The 19470-nt window shown below is 43.9% G+C and overlaps 1 protein-coding gene across 1 annotated transcript in view; it reads right to left on the bottom strand.

Annotated features, from left to right (window-relative positions):
* Positions 1–12949, bottom strand: part of TANK (TRAF family member associated NFKB activator) — a 109633-nt gene extending 96684 nt beyond the window's left edge. Inside the window, exon 1 of the mRNA XM_088474817.1 lies at positions 12857–12949. The gene's annotated coding sequence lies outside the window, so the exon portion shown is untranslated. The remainder of the gene's footprint in view (positions 1–12856) is intronic.
* Between the last annotated feature and the right edge of the window lie 6521 nt (positions 12950–19470).

Below are 19470 nucleotides of genomic sequence, written 5' to 3'. Positions count from 1 at the left end.
GCAGGTAATGTAGGAGGGCAGTTCCTTGTGAGCTAGCTGCAATGTTAGGACTATTGCTGTCTGTAGGTGGATGAGCAGCTGTTGGATTTATCCAAGTTATGTCTGTGCAGTTACTTTGCAAATCCCTGTACTCACAGTGCTATATTCACTGCTGCTCTCTATCTGGCTCCACTGGACAGGACTCAGCACCGGGAGCTGCTCTCTATCTGGCTCCACTGGACAGGACTCAGCACTGGGAACCACTACCTCATCTCGCAGCTGTACCACTCAGTGATTTGCTGAGCTGTTGTCCTCCCTGGAAGGTTTGTGCTGCTGAGACTGCTGCTCTGAGAATGCTGCCGTCTTTCATCGCACTACACAACCAGTCACTGCTGCTGCCAGTATAAAGGACGGTACACACTAGACGAGTGTGTACCGACCTCGTTAGCGATGCGTCCCAGCGGGGTGCCGGCATCGGCCAGTGCATACACACAACGGCACGAGAGCGGGAGCCATGCTGCATTCGGTAGCATGGCCCCCGCTAACGATGTCACCCCGTCAGACCTGCATGCAGGTCTGATGGGCAATGTCACTGACGATACGCGGGAGTGCGCATTGTCAGTGACATTGAGGGTACACAGTAGACGATGCTGCCGACATATTGTCCGATCATCTGGTGTGTACCTGGAATTAGTGTTACTCCTTGAACACTACATCAGCCTCTCAGTTCTGCTTCTGATGCAGCGCTTGCCCAGCTTCCCAGACTAGGCTGCCAACACAGCCCTCCTCATCTTACGTACCTCTCTGAAGAAAACGCTGAACTGCCGTCTGCCTCCTCACAGCATCGCTCTGATCTCTGGGTCAGTTAAATCAGCTCTGCTCTAACCAAATGACAACTGCATCAATGCCTGACACCGCTCACGTGACCCGACACTACTCATGTGATCTGACGCAGAGGCTGCTGAGAATTGTGGTCTGTGTAATGATCTACACATGCTGTAGTGTGATGCAGTGTCAGACATAATACCTCGCATAGCAGGGTGCTACATATGTGACACACCGGTATTTGATACAACAACAAGAGTAAGAATAGGTTCCTAGTTGTTTACAGCGAGGTAAAGGATGCAGTAATTAATAGATCCAAGCTATATCAGACTATTTATTTGTTTTATTTCTGAATCTTTTCAAGGTAACCAAGTATTAAAACTGGCTGTATGCTACAATTTGTAGTTTCTATTGCTTTTTAGCTACAAATACATATATTTAACACAATCACCAGATGCAACATATAGACAGTGAAGTGAGAAAGGTTAGAACAATAAACACACTACATTAACAACTTCTCATCTATTTTTCACTACAAGGACAATATATACTGAATATTTATCTGACTATAAGAACTAACACAAGCTATTTTCCTATCTTCACCTAATGATTTAATTCCTACTGGCCAGAAGGCTACTTTTAATTACAAGTTCAGTGCTATATACTCTTGGTGGTGCACGGATAGTTGCCCGGGTTATTTAGTTTTAAATACAATTAGCGGCCACAGTATCCTTAGATCTTCTTCACTGTGTTATCCTAAATTATTGTCTCTGATACAGTCTAGTCTCGGTCCTTTCTGTAGCTGAATTTTACTGCAATCTTGCTAAATGGTTGCTATTAGAAGAGATACAGTAGCTAACTCTGGGTTATCTACAATTATGTAGAAATTTAATAGCAGTTGGATGTGAGGATAACTTGTGTCCATTAGTTTGCAATCCCTGTTTGTTACGGTTACAGCGGTGCATAGCAGGAATTTGACGGGCTGCGGAGGTAGATAGTCTAACTCCTGTGTTACTCAAAGATACTGCGGATTAATGTGCATGAATTCATAACCCACACAATGCCAGGTTGTACTATCACCAGCAGAGTACTGCCACTATTGCCTGTGGTCTCATTTCTGTCCGTGTCTTTCTTTACTTGGTGGTGCGGCTTACTGGGGTACTGGGTGTAGTGCAGGCTGACTATCAATTCCGATAAGGCTCCTTATGACTATGGGACCTGACACTGCAGTGCAAGTTTTCTCACAATGACAATGACACTGACTGGATGAGTAGAGATCACTAGCTGACTAACTGCTGTCTGAGGACTGTGTTATAGTGTGCTTGGTGTTTCCACATACTCTCAGTCGCACTGCTCCAGTCTTTTCTTTGGTTTCCGCTTTTTCTCCTTGCCAACCAGCCGGAGAATTACCAGTCTCTTACAGGTCAAGGGGCAGAGAGGGGTTCAGTCCGAACTCTGTACCTCACAGAACTGCTGCCGGATACACAGCGCAGTCAGCCGCTGCAGTAAAGCCCTCAGCGCAGGTCTCTCCCTCAGAGTACTCTGTAACCAACTGAACTGTCCCCCTCAGCCACCGGTAGCTGTTTCTAGCAGATTCTGCATGACCTCCTGCTGACTAAAAGAGTCCATATTTCTCCCATTGGAGGGGTAGTCCAATAGGGCATGATTGAGAATATTGATGATGAAAGTGTTTTGGTGGTGGAGATTGCAGATGCTTGGATCTAGCAGAGAAAAGGGAGCCAGCTGACACTGGACTGCTTGTTGTTACTTTTTTAGCATAAGTTTCTAATTTTGCCAAAAACTTTTCATAAACGCTCTGCAAATGACATAACAGGGAGGAGGTTCCTAAATGGTTAAAGTCCCTACCTCTACTTACAGTGGCTTTACAAACACTACAGATGTCAAGACATGTTGCCTGGAATTGGGTAAAAAAAAATTACACATAGGTGTTTTCTTTTCATCTCATGGCCTTCTTGTTATCACGGGCAAGAACTGCTTCCACTAGTGCCTCACTTACACAAACAACACCCTCATCATCAACATCCTCTTTAGTGCCAGCGTCAACTACACAAATATTCCACTCATCCTGTTGCACTTCCATTGTAGCATCCTCAATGTCTAGGTCAGCATCTTCTTGACTTGTGCTGCTCATCCCCACATTGGCAGAGGGTGCAGAAATAGAGGAAGGAGTCTTCTCTATGAGTACAGTATTAGAAAGGTCAGGCTCACACATAGCTCTCGCGAACACACTTAGACTCTCATGGATTTGTGACATTTCTGAACAACACACAGTTTGTTCTACTGGCTTAGTGGTTTTCTCACCACTGACTGACAGCAGATGTAGATCCACCACTCAGAAATAAAGGACAAGGCCAGAGCCATTCCTTGCCACTGTGTGTGGTGTATGGCATGTTGGCAATTTTATGTTTTTCTGTCTGAAACTTTTCCTTTGTTAGAGGTATTTTTCTTTAGCAATGTAGTAAAATGTTTTTTTTTATTTTAGATGCCCCTATGCCCTTGAGCAATGGCTTTAGTAGATGACGTTGTAGCGGTATCATCATGATGACTGGTTGTGGCAGCAGCTGCAGTGCTAATGCTTGGTTGCTGTTCCTGCTGTTCTATTATTTGTCGTTGTGTTCCATATCGATGCCTGAATTCTTTTTCCCAAAAAATACGTGCCCTCTGACTGTGACACATGGCGCAGATAGTATAAGCCGTGGTCCTTGACCTACTGACCGTTACTGATGGTATGCAATCGGGAAGCCAGCGGGCGGAAGCCCGACAGCCGGCTTCCCGACTGCTTTATCTTGGCGAGGGTTAAATGACAAGTGTCTAATTCTAGACGCCTGTCATTTTACCAACGCCGGGAGACCAGCGCCCGGCATCCCGATCGAAGTGCTGCCGGGCGCCACTGCGGACAGCCGCAGTGGGGGGGAGGGTTAGGTTTAGGGCTCCCGGGGGGGACTTAGGGTTAGGCATCCCACCGGGAGGTTAGGATTAGGCTAGGGGGAGAGAGGTTTAGGGTTAGGCACCCCCAGGGGGGACTTAAGGGTAGGCACCCCCCCAGGGGATTCAGGATCAGGTGGCGGGGAAGAGGGGGTTAGGTTTAGGGACTTAGAGGGGGGATTAGGGTTAGGCACTGGGGGGAAGGTTAGGGTTAGGCACCCCTAAGGAGGGTTAGGGTTAGGGGGGTTAGGTTAGTTGATACTTACCTGGGGACGATCTGGATTTTCAGCTGTGTCGGCCAGCCGCTGTCGGTAATTCGTATGTATTCCTTACTGACTGTTATATATCACAGACACAGTACCACGGCCTGAAGTTTTCATCACAGAAAATATATTTTAACAGAAAAAAAGGTGCCCATCGACTGCGACATGCTGCACAGTTGGTATAAAGCGGTGGCCCTTGACCTACTGACCATTACTGACTGTTAGATATTACAGACACAGGGCCTTATTCAGAGCCGGACGCTCTGACCAGAGCGCTCGCTCTGAATCAGGGCCCTCCTACCTTAAAATGGAGCGGCCTCTAGGAAGCTTGCATAGCTGTGGGTTACCACCCACAGCTTACGCGAGCGTCCATGATGATGGTCGCGATGGTCAAGACCATCGCGACCATCGGGCTTGCAACGAGACCTGCGGTAGGGTCTCGCTGCCGCAAGCCCTGGAGTGATTTTGGCTCTATCAGAGCCAAAATCACTCCCACTGACATGCACTGATGTGCAGATCCGAGCAGCGGCTTGGATCTCCTCAGATAAGGTAAGTTCGAACGGGTTCGGTTCTGGACTGTATGCACAGTATGGGTCTGCAATCCTACATGCAGTCCAGGATAATACTGTCAGTGATTGACAGTGTGCTGCCATTTCTGGGCAGGGAGTGGGCGGCGAGGACCTCCACTGACAGAGATTTCCTGGCCTCTGTTACTCATCTGTGGCAGCTGGCTTGCCTCTATGGTCACTCAGCCGGCCAAAGGGATTGCAGGTGATCTGATGCTGCGTCCTTGGATGCAGCTCGAATCAATACTGCATGCGCTGCTGCATTACCATATTACAGCTATTGCAGCTGTTAACATGTTATTTTATAGCATATGGGTCTGTGTCTGCAGATGAATCACCCCCTCCGTTCTGCAGTGATTTCTGGAAGCTCAAGTGATTTTGGAAGCTATACTGATTTCTGTTCTGTAAGTCAGTCTGCTCCTGATATACCCCAACGGTATGAAAATAAGCTGCCTGCACTGTATTTTAGTCATGATATGCATAGTTATCCAGGTTATAGGCTATGACATGCACTTTCTCTGGGCGCCATGGTTCCATGCTACTCCTCTGCTCACAGGTAGTCTGACAATCAAGGCAGCTAATCAGCTTCTACTGTATGTATATATATAGGTTGGGTACGGGACCCCAGCAGTCAGAATCCCGACTCTGGCATCCCGACCAGGTTAGAATGCAAACACCCCCAGGCAGGGGTTTATCTAGGGGTCCAAGTGCCCCTGGCAAAGTAAGGTACTTGCACCCCTCCATGTATTTACCCCTGGGGTGAGGGCAGATTACGAATGAATCCTGACTCCTCCCATCTCTATTTATTACTTATCCCACTTCCATTCCTGGTCCTTCCTATTTTATTTTTATATTTATAGTTTATATTTCATGACTTTGTTTGTCCCCCTCCACCCCTCAGTTATGTATATATTTAATTATCTTGTTTGTTTTTCCCATCACCACTTCGCTTATTTATATTTAAGGATACCCTATCACACATATATATATATATATATATATATATAATGACCCCTTCACCCCTTTACTAAATATATATATATATATATATACATATATATACATATATATATATATAAAAGAGAAGGTGCGGCACTCGAGACACAATAATGGAGTCACAGATTGGAACTTAGGTCAACAACGTTTCAGTATTCTGACTGTCTTCAGAATACTGAAACGTTGTTGACCTAAGTTCCAGTCTGTGACTCCATTATTGTGTCTTGAGTGCCGCACCTTCTCTTTTATATGCTATATTTGTGAGGGCACCGACCGCAGCTGCTATACACCTCTTTGGGAGTGCCGGTCCAGTGGTAAATATATATATTTATATATATATGGGTGTGTGTGTTTGTGCACCTCCCTCTCTCACCTCTTCACTTACACATAAGATTTTTTGACCCCTCTTCACTCATGTATATTTTATGGTCATCTCCTCCCCTCACCCTCCCCCCCCCCCTCCCCACAGACATGTATATTTACTTACCCTCTTTTTCCTTTCCCCTTCTGTCTTTATACTGAATGGAATGCTGGAGGTGGTGCTGGACTCTATCTGGTGGGTAGTGCGTGCTGCCTCTGGCTCTGTTTGGATGCTCCTCTTCAAGCCAGGGAACGAGACGTGATGACGACATGATGTCTTACACCTCAATCCCCCACCAGGTGACCGCTTCAGTTCAGGTTGCCTTGCAGGGGTCAGGAAAAGCTAGGATGGGACAGCACAGCTGGGCACGTCGGCACAATTTTTCATTTGCGGCGGGTTCCCAGGATTCCATCACAGTCTTCAGTGGAGCACATGTGTGTTGCTGGTAAGGCACCGCCAGGCAGCAACCCCCTCTTTGCCGGCGCCCCTGGCGAATACCATCTTGGCCAAAGAGTAGATATGCCCATGCCTCAGGTAAATCAACCTAACCCCTAACCCTAACCCTCCCTCCTCGGTGCCTAAACCTAACCTCCCCCGCTAGTGCCTAAACCAAACCCCTACCCCCGCAGCCTAACACTGGGCCTGATTCAGAGCCGCTCGTAAGCGGCCGATCATTAGCTCCGAGCGATGTTCTCACATCTGCGCATGTGTATGGGTTTTAGTACGCATGAGCGAACCAGTCAGTGCGGCCGAAAATCGTGTGCTCGCAAAATAGCGAATGCCTGCTAATTTGAGTGACAGGATGAGGCGTTTGTGGGTGGTAACAGGGGAAGGTGCTTGAAAACGGGGAGTGGAGATCCGAATGCAGGCGTGCCAAAAGGTCAAAACAGGCGTTTTAAGGGTGTGCATAATTAACAAAGCAGCGTCATCGACCACGTCAGTTGGGTATCTTTTAGCCAGAGCTGCTCGCATGATTGCGGTAGGAAAATGCAACCACAAGAATAGCGAGCAGTTCAATCGCCTTTCGATGTACTCTATTAATCTAATAAATAGCGGAGATGATGTAGGATGCGAGCGGCCAGGGGGCATTTTTTACAAAATAACGTCCGCATGTTTTGTTCGCTCGTTCAGACATAGAGGCGTCAACAGACCGCAAAGAGCGAACGGTCAATTTAAATAGCCAGCCCCTTTTTCTGGATGAGCGAGCGCAAATAGCGTCCGGCTCTGAATCAGGCCCACTATCCCTTCCCCTAGTGCCTAATCCTAAACCCTTACCGTTACCCTCCTTCTATCCCCAGTACTTACCTTCGGGATTCCGGCGGTCGGGATTCCTGTTCCCATTTTCTGACAAGTGTCGGAATTCCGGCATCAGCATTCTGACCTCCGGAATCCCAGCAGTCAGCATTATGACCGAATACCATATATATATTTAACAGCTTAAAGTGTTATTTGAACACTTCCTGCTTTTAGAGAGGAAGCAAATAAAAATTGAACTAATCACTTTGTACGTAAAGCAGGAGAAAGAAATAAAGCAATGAGGTTAAGTGACACATTGATAATCTATTCATTGTTCATTATGTGAACATGATATGAAAATTAGGCGGGTGATGTCATTGCTTGGCTATAGCCAAGTGCTTTTATATAGATCCCTGAAATATTAGATGACTTCTAATATGTATTTTCATTTACAGTAGGTGCTGCATTATTCTATATCATACTGAAGTTTTCCTAATGACCACCGAAGTGATGACATCAGACCTCACTGATTATAAATTGCTGATATCAGAAATCAACATCAATACAAATGTTATATTTACAGTAAATACATATATTAGTTGTGTATTATAAGAGGATATACAAACAAATATTTACTGTTACATGCAGGTGGTGCCGTAGCCAGTTAATAAAGTGCCCTGTGCTGACCTCGCACCTTGGTGAAGATGTCATGACATCAGTGTCAGACTGAAGCATGAAGGGCCCACCTTGCAGTCGTTAGGGCCCTTGCTTTGGGGTGTAGTCAGTTAGCACAGGGGATGAGGCAAGCCCCTACAGAGATATGGGCAGACATTAGAGTCCATGTAACTGAACCTTTAATAGAGTAACAATGTTTAATTTAAGTGCACAGTCTGGAACCCGACATTAGAAGAAGTGGTGGGGCCCTCAGGCAGTGGGGCCCACTGTGGATTTCCCCTGCACCACTGTGGGCAGTCCAACCCTGCATGACATCATAACAAGTTGACAGGGCCGTCAACACCAGGGGCAATAAACTGAGCTTCTAAGGTCACCCCGGGCAGCTCTGCGGTGGCTTGCAACCTGAACTAGGGGGAAGCTGATGCACTGGGCTTTTTAGGCCGCAGGGTGTCATTCCAGCAGTGATGTGCGATGAGGTCAATGGCTGGGGAGGCACACATGGAAATTGAACGGAGTGTTGGGAGCCTGTCTCACCCCCTACTCACTGTAACTCTCTACTCACTACACTAAGCATCAGTGTCCATTGACTCTCCTACCTGCATCACTGTGTCTTCTCTTGCTGCCACTGACTGAGCCCTGATCTCTAAAAACTGCAGTGCACTTCCTGGTCACATGACACATCCAAGGTGTCCATCAGTGATCAAGACACGCCCCCCGATACTCAGAGGCATGCCTCTATTAGCTCTCTTTCTGTGCAGCTTACTGCCTGTGGTGTGGCCCAGTCCCAATCTCTCCTAGCAGTGTCTGACTATACAAAAGTGAGGCTGAGTTGTTGCTGCCTCATCTCTCGTCTCCCTGCAGTCCCAGAATGCTCCACAAAGCTGGTGAGTGTTAACCATAAAAATGCTTACCATAAACAAATAAGATGTTTATAAGTTATAAATATCTTCTCTGTATTATTCTAATAATTTTATATCAAATCTCAGGAGTATGACAGGGGAGGCACACAGACATAGCATTAACTTATAGCTTAATCTAAAATGGATGTTTTTGAGATAATAATGTTGCTTTTTTTAAATATGAAATGTATACATTTACAGCAGATCTTAGTCTGCAGGGCTGGATTAATAATACGGCGGGTGGAGCTGCAGCTCCAGGCCCCCTATGAAAATAGGCACTCAGGATCCACTGCAGTGGAGAGAGAAAAATAAATGTTTCTCCTATCACCACCAACAGGACTCCAAAGTCCTGTCCATTCACGATCCAAAGTCTCATTACTCTACCCCCGCCTCCACCACTGGGGTCCATCCAAAGCTCTGCCTCTTGCAGTCCAAAGCTCCAACCCCTGCAGTCCGAATATCTTCCCCTGGTCAAGCTAAGCCCCGACCCTTGGTCCCTCCGCAATTGTCTCCCTGGGTGGCACCAAAGCTGCAGTCATTTGATGCCCTGCTTATTCACTCCCCTCGTCCTTACAGATAGTGCCCCACTAAACAGTGGTGGCTGGGTTAAATTTTGTTCTGCCCACCTCTCATTGGGTGCTCTGGTCTATGATCCACCATCCAGAGGTACCTGGTGGCAACAACATGACCGTAATCAGGTACTGTACTGTTAGAGGGGAGCTGAACATCAAGACTGGTAAGAGATGGGGGAGGTATGAGCTGTAACAAGTGATTCTCTATTGGGCCAAAATAAAAGTGAGTGCATTTGAGTGTGCTCCTATAATTGGCACATCTAGAAAAACTTATGTGTAGCACAAGCTCATTTTTTGATGGCTTATAAATGACCCTAATGCAAATAATGGAGAGACAGCTCTGTGTGTCAGAGGTACCACTGCTCCTTTGTATGCTCCTGCATGACAATGATACAGACAAAAATAAACCAAAAAAAGACTTTAATGCTTCCATGTGTGTACCTGTGTTCATGTGTATATATATATATATAGTGTGCAGCTCCCTCCCGCATTGGGATGAAAGAGCATTGGTAAAGAGTTCTGAAACATTAAAAAATGACTTTTGGTCTCCTGCGTTGGTCTACTATACATCCATAGTGCCAGTCATCTTTTCCTGATATGTATTATAGTAGTTATAAATATGCCAGCAGCTTTCTGTCTCATTTATCCAATTCCATGGGCGCAGCTTTCTGTCTCATTTATCCAATTCCATGGGCCATGGTGTGTGGCTGTGGTGTCCTATGTACTTTGTGGTGGTCATTGGAGTTCTCTGTATTAATTGATACTCATTGTAATGTTCTCTGTAGTGTAGTGGCGGTTACTTGGATGGGATGCCTGGTGTATTATATGGCGGACACTGATGTTCTCTAGAATATATGGTGATCACTGCAATGCTGTTTGCATTATATGGCAGTCATTGCAATGTTCTTTGTATCATCTGGTGTTCACTGTGATGTTCTATGTACTATATGACAGTCACTGCAATATTCTCTGTATTATATGGTGGTCACTGTGATGCTCTCTGTGTTATATTGCAGTGACTGCGATGTTCACTGCATTATCTGGTGGTCACTGTGATGTTCTCTGTACTATATAACAGTCAATGTGGTGCTCTCTATATTATATGGCTGTCACTGCGATGTTTTCTGCATTATCTGGTGGTCACTGAGATGTTCCCGATGATCTCTGTATAGTATGGTGGTCACTGTGTTGCTTTTTGATGGATGAAGCAGTGTAGTACAGGCTGCAATACTTAGCTATTTAGGTTTGAGACAGTTGAACCTGCATGCTCCATTGAAAAGTGTAGATACCCAAGAACCACAGGCACCAAGTCGAGTCTTGTCTTTACCCTAGGTGACAGAATGCCTAGCTTCATCCCTCTACATATACATATAAATATTCCCAACCGTCCACATGTACTATAAATAACATATGTATATGTACTGTAGGTGTGTGTGTGTATATATATATATATATATATATATAAGCTGCAAATATAAGCAGCACTCCCGGCAACTTAATAAACAAGTTAAGCACTCGTTGTTAGTTGATTGAACCTTTCAGAACTCTTCATCGGTTCTTTTGGTAGGATGTTTTTGTATCCTGATGAAAGAACCGATAAAGAGTTCTGAAATGTTGAATCAACTAATGAGTGCTTAATTTGTTTATTAAGTCACTATATATATATATAGGATGTGTAAGATATTGGTAAATATTTATGGGACCCACAAACCAGCTCGCATAGACAGATCTGTAAACCAGTGAGTTAAACTTTACCACCCTGGTATATTAGAGTCATTGTACTGTAGCTATTTTGTTTTTAAAAATGGCAACGGTTAAGAAGCTAGTACATTACTTAATTTACTGCAGTGGCTAGGGATGTTGGATGAACACTCATAGAAATATGTCAATAATCAATTAACAATTTTGGATTTTTTAAATGTATTTGTTTATTAATCTAAACTATTCTAACACTCAAAGAAAGAGAGTACGGTTCTCACCATTTCACAAAAATAAACTTTTTCTTGTTATAGCTTCACTATAATGTGTTTGAAGGTTGGCACCAGCTATGACCTCCATGGAGATAGCCACGGCACAGGCCACACCTCAAATATTGGACTCCCCCCACATCACTAGTCACACAGCCGCAGCGCCTGTCACACCGCTCTGCAGTGGGACATAATAGACCCTTCATAAATTTCAGCTCCAGGCCTATGTGGACATTATTCTGGCACTGTCTGTCCCTAGACATAACAATGGCCAAAATAAAAGCTCTTGGTGCCCATGGTAAAATGTAATTCACCAGGAAGCTATGTGCCAGCCTGGGTAGCATTTTAGCATCAAAGCAGGGCTTGGCACGGTTTCTACTTCTGATACCCCTACCACCACTGGGATGTTATTTTTATTATTACCATCTTATTTTCACTGTAATTAAATCATTTAGGTAAATATGGGGCCTTATTACACACTGAGGCTCTCATTTTGCAAAAAAAAGCTTCATGAAATACAGTTTGGAATGAAAAATAATTAGCAAGATTTGGAAGAATTTTATAGCTCAAACAAAACCTAGTGAACCAAAACGTTATTGGCTGTTTAATGAAGCTGCCATTGTACCCAAAGTTTAAGCTGTGTTCATATACATTATCATGTTTCACATGACATAAGCAATGCAGGATATATCGTGTTTTTATATGCAAGTGAAACTTCCAGAGCAAAATACTTTTGGTAACAAGCAGGATTTCACTAATCCAATATTTTAACAACAAATAACAGTCAATAGCTAATAATTTTTTGGAAAGATAACAAAAAGAAGTAGTAAGGCACGTTACATTGTTATTGTTTATGAGAGAAAGCCAAAAAGTAATTAAAGTAAAAATAATAATGAAAAAAAAAAAAAATCATATGAACATATATGATTAAAAATACTATCTGTACTTTTTCTATTGATTTACTCAAAATATGAGTATCAGACTTCGATGCTTTGTAATGTCTATATCCATAGTCACACTGAATATGTCACACTTATGAGGTATATGTACGGAAATCTAAATTTAGAAGTAATTTGCCAAATTATTGTCTTATTAATGCAAAACTTTGTTCAAAAAATTGTAGACAGCTCAATATAATTATAGCAACTGCTTTACATTATCACAACCATCAGCTGTAATTGAAAATAATATAAAATATATTTTGTTAATTTAATAGAAAAGTTTCCACATGGTCCAAAAGGTCTAATAAGCAAATACTGTAAACAACTTAACGGCACATTTCGATGATGAAATAAAAATAATTTTAATTATAAAAATATAAAAACAAGCAGATCATATTTTGAAAATGTAAAACTATAAAAAGCATGTATGGCTGTGGCCAGCCATACAAAAAAATTAAATAAATATAATTAAATGTTTCATTATGCAAAATAATAATGATAGCAATACATTTCTGTTCTGAAGCAAAACTGCACCTTTGATGTTCTGAATGCCCCATTATAAACAATCACAGTACAACTAATATATAAAAGTTAAAAAGAATAATTTTAGTAACAAACATTGTCAATTACCTTAGTGTTCTCTGCTGCAATGTTCAATTCGACAAAAAGTATACATAATACAAAATGAGAAGGTCGGTGGAATTGATTGAACAAGTCTGTATTCTAAGGTTTCAGCAAGCAGACTGGCCTATGCAGATGGAGATTGCTGCTAATGCCTGGGAACTTCCAGGGGGAATCCCCATAACACAGCTTCCTTATTTGTTGTACATATCAACCAATTGCTTTCAGTATCTCTTAACCCAAAATGCTATGTAATAGCGGGCTATTCTTAGACAGATACACTTTTTTTCTAAGAATACATACTATTTTGAAATATTTTACAGCTCATTCACACATATGCACTGGGAAAGTGTGTAATTTTAGAGTAAAGAGTTGGCAAAGCAAACTTTAGAGACATTTTAGTGTTGTGTTTTTAAATGCTATTTATATGCATTTTTTATGCTTTTACAATACAATCTAGTGTATTTTTAGTAATCTTTAGCACATGAGAAATAGGCCACACCACAATATAACATTTTTAAAGCAGTGTTAAACTCTTAAAATGAAATGGTTGGAATAGTACTATTAACTCTTATGTAATCTGTGTTTAACGCGCTTTTCATGCATTTCATAACGTTTGAAAAATGCTTTCCCCTGCCCTGTGTGGTCCAATATGCCAGCTCAAGACAGAACCTGTAAAATAACCTAATAAAATAATTGGAGCGACCCAAAACACTAGCCCAGATCTAAAATAGAATTCAGAGACTCTTACTAGCAGCATCTCTGACGCCATATGACTTCTATAAAATGCAAACGGGTAAACACAATTGCAGCCTCAATGCCAAGATCCGCAGGGCACCCACTTTCATCTACCAGTTCATCAGCTGTTAGGTAGAGGCACAGATGCCTGCACATGACAGCTGAGTTATGAGGCTCATCCGGGTCTACTACCACTCCATAACTAGGCTATACCTGCCAATGTGGTCAAAACCTTTAAAGCCTATTTGACCCTAAATAATCCCTTTCTATTGTCACAGTCAGAGCTACATATTAATAATCCCACTTATTACAAATTAATAGCAAAGTCTTGAACATGATATTAGCCAACCCTACCAGAGCCTCGTAGGCCCCCCTACAATGCTGCTGTCACAGCTCATGTGGCCCCAGTCCTAGAATAAAAATAGTGCCCATAGTGGCCTGTACAATAGGATAAGAGACTGTTGTTGGAGCACCTTCCTGTGGACCATCACCTGCTGTGGGTCTCACCAGAGAGTGGCTCCCACATTGACATACCACACCCTTCTGACAAGCTGCCAACACTGACAAAGGTGTCTAATCCTGGGTCTGTCCCCTTGAACCTGTCAGTTACATATAACAAAATGTAGACCCAAAATCAGGATCTTTATTAACATCTGTTCACCTCTGCTGCCTCAACTCAAATTCACACATCACCTCTTGCAGCCTGTACATCCTCTTTACTTGAGCTAATCAGGTGCTCATATAAAAATCCCAATAACATTAAACCATCTGCCACCTGGGCAGGTATAAAGTGAGAGACTTACATGGCAATTCAATTACGTGCAATGTGCCAGGCCAGTAAATTGTCTATAGGCTGTGGAAACTCCAGGTTTTTAATAGATAACAATTCTTTGTTTCCCACAGTTACTGAAGGTGATGAAGGTGATGTTACTTTTTGTTACATGGGATTGGGTATAGGTTGCCGGCAGACGGGATCCCGACGAGGTTAACATACCGACACTTGTTGGTCGGTATGCTAACCCTCCCCCTCTCCCTACCCTAACCCTCCCTTCCTGGTGCCTAACCCTAACCTCGCCCCTAGTGCTTGCACCTAACCCACCCTCCCCGCACCCTAAACCTAACTCTTCCCCCCAGTGCCTAACCCTAACCCTCCCCCCAGTGCCTAACCCTAACCCTCCCCCTAGTGCCTATCCCTAACCCTTCCCCTAGTGCCTAACCCTAACTCTCCCCCTAACCCCAGATACTTACCTTCGGGATGCCGATGGTCGGTATTCTGAAGACGGGATCCCGACTGCTGTCGGGATTCCGGTACCGGTATTTAGGCCATTGGCATCCTGTCAGCTGGGAAGCTGACTACATCCCGCTACATGTATCTTTGTTGAGCAGTATTTAGATTGTCAATTAATTCTTTCCATTTGTTTTTAGGTTTCTATGGTCTTGTACAGCAGGTACATTACTCTAAAGGAGGCAATTTAATTCACCCAGCTTTAATTTGCGCTAACTGGCATTCAGACTTAACAGCGTGCTAATTGAACAGCTCTGGGAACTCCTTCCAGGAGATTTAGGGGCTCATTTATCATACGCAAAGAGTTTTAAAACTTGTTGCATATGATAAATGATGCTCCAGCCAACTGTCAATTTTCAAACAGATGACAGTTAAGAGCTGATTGGCTTGAGCACCATTATCATACACGGCGAGTCTTAAAACTTGTTGCGTATGATAAAACTTGTTGATAAATGGGCCCCTAAACCTTCTAGAGAGGTCAGGTGGAGAAATTATCCATAGCAACCAGGCAGCTTCTAGCTATCACTTTATGAAATGTACTCAACCTGTTCTCACTAGAAAATTTTAAAATTTGGGCCTGTCAGATTTCTGTTTATTATCATTCTTGCTTGTAGCTTCCTCTTATTTCATCCCCAGCATCTCCTGGCCTCTCCTATCTCTTCCCTGGCCCTTCCCCATGAGGCAATTCCCCTTTTTTGGATGCATTATGTCCCTTTGAAAAATGAGGGGGGCGCCAATGCTCTTTCTGGCACAGGGCACCAAAAAGTCTAGTTACGGCTCTGATGCCGACGGTCGGTATTCTGGAGCCGGGATCCCGACTGCTGTCGGGATTCCATTGCTAGTATTTAGACCATTGTCATCCTGTCAGCTGTGATGCAGTATTTAGATTGTCAATTAACTCTTTCCACTTGTTTTTAGGTTTGTATGATCTTGTACAGCAGGTACATTACTCTAAAGGAGGCAATTTAATTCACCCAGCTTTCATTTGCGCTAACTGGCATTTAGGCTTAACAGCGCACTGAATTGAATAGATCTGGGAACTCCTTCCTGGGGTTATTCACATCACTCTGAATTGAATCACACCCATTGAGGCATGTAGTGTGATCAGAGATTGGCTGCAGAGAAGAAGAGCGAGATCTGTTCAGAGGACAAGAAGGGGTGCTGCTTGGATGTAGCATGCCTACAGTGGCAAGAGAGTGTGCAGTGTTATGAGAGCCCCTGCCAAGGCCCAGTGGAATAATTCTAGTTGTACAGTTGATGGGCAAGGAGGAACCTTCTGTGAAGAAGTGAAGCGGACAGGCCATCCAGAGTGAGGGATCTGATTATAATTGTTATGGGAAAAAGGGAAAGTCCCTTACTTAATTTCATAGATTGCTGTAAACAGGTGACTGGATTCTGTCATTGAAATAAGAGGACAAATATTGTTGGAAAAGCATGCCGGGGCCATAACAATTGGTGTGCAACCATTGCTGCTGCCTAAGGTGTAAAACCAAGGCAGTTGCAGTGTCACTTCCCCAACAGCAGCTTTTTTAAGCTTGCAAAGTACTTAGAGAGGCACCCTGCTATATAAATACGTGCCTGTTACCCATTATTTTGTCTCTGGTGCATGTTCTTGGACATCTTGATACAAACACCAGGGATGGCAGCCCTGGGTGCATAAGCCCCCTGCTACGGTACTGGAGTGTGCTATGTGTGTACATATGCCTAATGTCCTCTATGTTCACCATGTAAACTCATATTCATCCATGGTTGACTTCTTTCTACACCATAGATCCCCTGCCAAGTTCGAGCATCGCAGCTGTAGGAGAAAGCCACCCAAGAGTAAGCATGGGTCTGTCTCTGTAGTTTTAGTTAATGCTAGGTCATATACTGGTCTGTTCTGAAACACACTTAAGTCAATAGCAGATGCATCTAGTGATTACTTGCAAACTGCACATGTGCTGCATTATGCATATGCATCTGGATGGAGGCTACAAACCACAGTCGGTTCTCTGTGTCTGTGAAATGGGCGTTTCTGAATTCCAAACTGGGCGGCACATGCAAGAGAACCGCTTTGTGAGAGTGTCGTGGACATGTAGCCTGAGATCGGTGCTATTCCTGAGCATGCGTATGGCAAAGGGACTATTTCAGATTGAACTTCTGCATCCAGCATGTAGTAGGTGATGATGACGGTTGCAATTGTGGATGGAAAAACAGTTGCTGGTGCAGCTTTTCACATGAAGCCATGTGGATAGCTACTTTAGCATCTGGTATGAAACCTGGCTGATGCTGCCGTCCAGGCTTGCAGACGCTTTGCATGTCAATGAGAATCATGCAATTTATGTGTAAAAATAACTTTGTCTTATAAATTACATATTATTTTTAAGATTTGGCAGTCCTTTAATAATTAAGATTGTTTTTACCTATTAGTTAGTGAATGTCAGACATAATTTTATACAGTAACAACTTTTAATTTTCTATTTAAGCAATAACTTTAAAAAAAAAAAAAACATTAGCAAGATGAACTTGTGTGTAATAGTGTACAGAAAGTGTAATGGTGCGTACACACGGGACGATCGACAATTATAACGATATTGTTGTGCGATCTCCTGGGTGTGCTGGATGATCAATATCGATCATCCAGCACACCACCAACTCACCAACCACTATAACGACCCACGATCAACCAGATTAGCCTGCAAGCACGGTCGATGAACGATATCGATATCGTCCATACGTGCCCGTGCATCGCAGGTCATTGGGCACTGAAAAATGCACGAATGAACGATAATGATATGTTCGATAACGTTATCGTTCATATAGTCCATTTTAATTGTACCGTGTGTATGCACCTTAAGAGATGATCAAAATATAAAAGCACAGGATCAGTCTGATCAATGAATTTGTTGTTTTGCATAACTAAAGTTAACAAAAAAAGAAAACCTAGCTTGGCGCCATTTCAGCCATTTCATTTACCAGCTGCTGTACCATATTCATATGCCTGAATGATTTTTCAAAGGCAAAACACACCTGTTCCTTTAGCATTTTACCCATTTACTGCAGCCTGTGACAGATTTTCCTCTGCAAGCTCTCTACATCATCACAATTTATGGCATTTACCAGTCACAGTCACTAAGAAATAGTAAGAAGAAAAAAAATAGATTTATGATATAGTGTATGAGAAATTTGATATCTGTGGCCTAATATATCATGAGGATCTTGTGTAATTATGAGAGGATTTCTATCACATAAAGTGAAGATTCAGTGTTCTATTTAAGAAAGCATTAAAAGATGGAATCGGTATGATATCCCGGCTGCCACATGGCCGGCAGCTCGATTCCCGGCAGCTGCAGGCCGACAGATCAGTAGAGCCCGGCAGCGGAAGCCTGACAGCGCTGGAAATCTCGATCGTCCCTAAGGTAAGTATAAACTAACCTAACCCCCTAACCCTAACCCTCCTTAGGGGTGCCTAACCCTAACCTCCCCCCAAGTGCCTAACCCTAATCCCCCCTCTAAGTGCCTAACCCTAACCCCCCCTTCCCCGCTGCCTAAACCTAAGTCCCCCGGGGGGGTGCCTAACCCTAACCTCCCCCCCGGGGGTGCCTAACCCTAACCCCCCCTTCCCCTAGCCTAACTCTAACCCTCCCGAGGGGGTGCCTAACCCTAAGTCACCCCGGGTGCCCTAAACCTAACCTTACCCCCCCGCGCGGATGTCCGCTCGCAGCGCCCGGCATCCCTTCGATCGGGATGCCGGGCACCGGTCTCCCGGCGTCGGGTAAATGACAGGCATCTAGATATAAATGCCGGTCATTTATCCCACGCCGAGATAAAGCAGCCGGGAAGCCGGCTGTCGGTATTAAGGCAGCCGGTTTCTTGACTGTGTACCTTAAAAGACACATCTCCAATGGAGAAAAAACAAATATAGGTTATTTTTATTAAAAGTAACTGTGCCAGCCGTGTGTACCATCGTGTTACCGTCTGTAGCCATGGGTAGGCGCTTTTGGAATAGCTTCCCCAAGCTTTGCCTAATTAAGGATGGTAAAGAAAAAGGTGCTGTATTTAATGAAATAGAGCAGTGGTTCTCAAATTTTCTTGAATCATGGAGCCCTAGAGCAGTGGTTCTCAAACTCGGTCCTTAGGACCCCACACAGGTCACGTTTTCCAGGTCACCCAGCAGTTGCCCAGGTGTATTCATTACTCACTGATACATTTTGAAAAATCCACGGGTGGAGCTAATGATTTCACTTGTGATTCTGTGAGGAGACCTGGAAAACATGCACTGTTTGGGGTCCTGAGGACCGACTTTGAGAAGCTGTGCCCTAGAGTATCAGTATATCTTTCAGGGGCACAGCTAAACCAACATTTTCTTATTGACCATAAATAATTTGGTTTGGTCCTTGACCTCCAACCTGTGGCACTCTTTCAAGTGCTCCAGGGTGCAACCCAGGGCCATATTAGAAAATGTGTCCAATGGAGTTGCAGATCCAGCCCCCCTATGAAAATAGACCCACACAGTCCAGGGGCAGCTGGACTGAGAGGCAAGAGGGTAACTGCAAAAGAGCACTGTAAGGCACAAGGGGAGCAGAATGAGGTGACCAGTGTGAGGCATGAGGGAAGCACT

The sequence above is a fragment of the Taudactylus pleione genome, unplaced genomic scaffold (assembly GCF_031769625.1).
Source record: "Taudactylus pleione unplaced genomic scaffold, aTauple2 ptg000156l, whole genome shotgun sequence".
Classification (NCBI taxonomy): domain Eukaryota; kingdom Metazoa; phylum Chordata; class Amphibia; order Anura; family Myobatrachidae; genus Taudactylus; species Taudactylus pleione.
The sequence above is the reverse complement of the archived record's forward strand: the minus strand, read 5'-3'. Positions and strand labels throughout refer to the sequence as shown.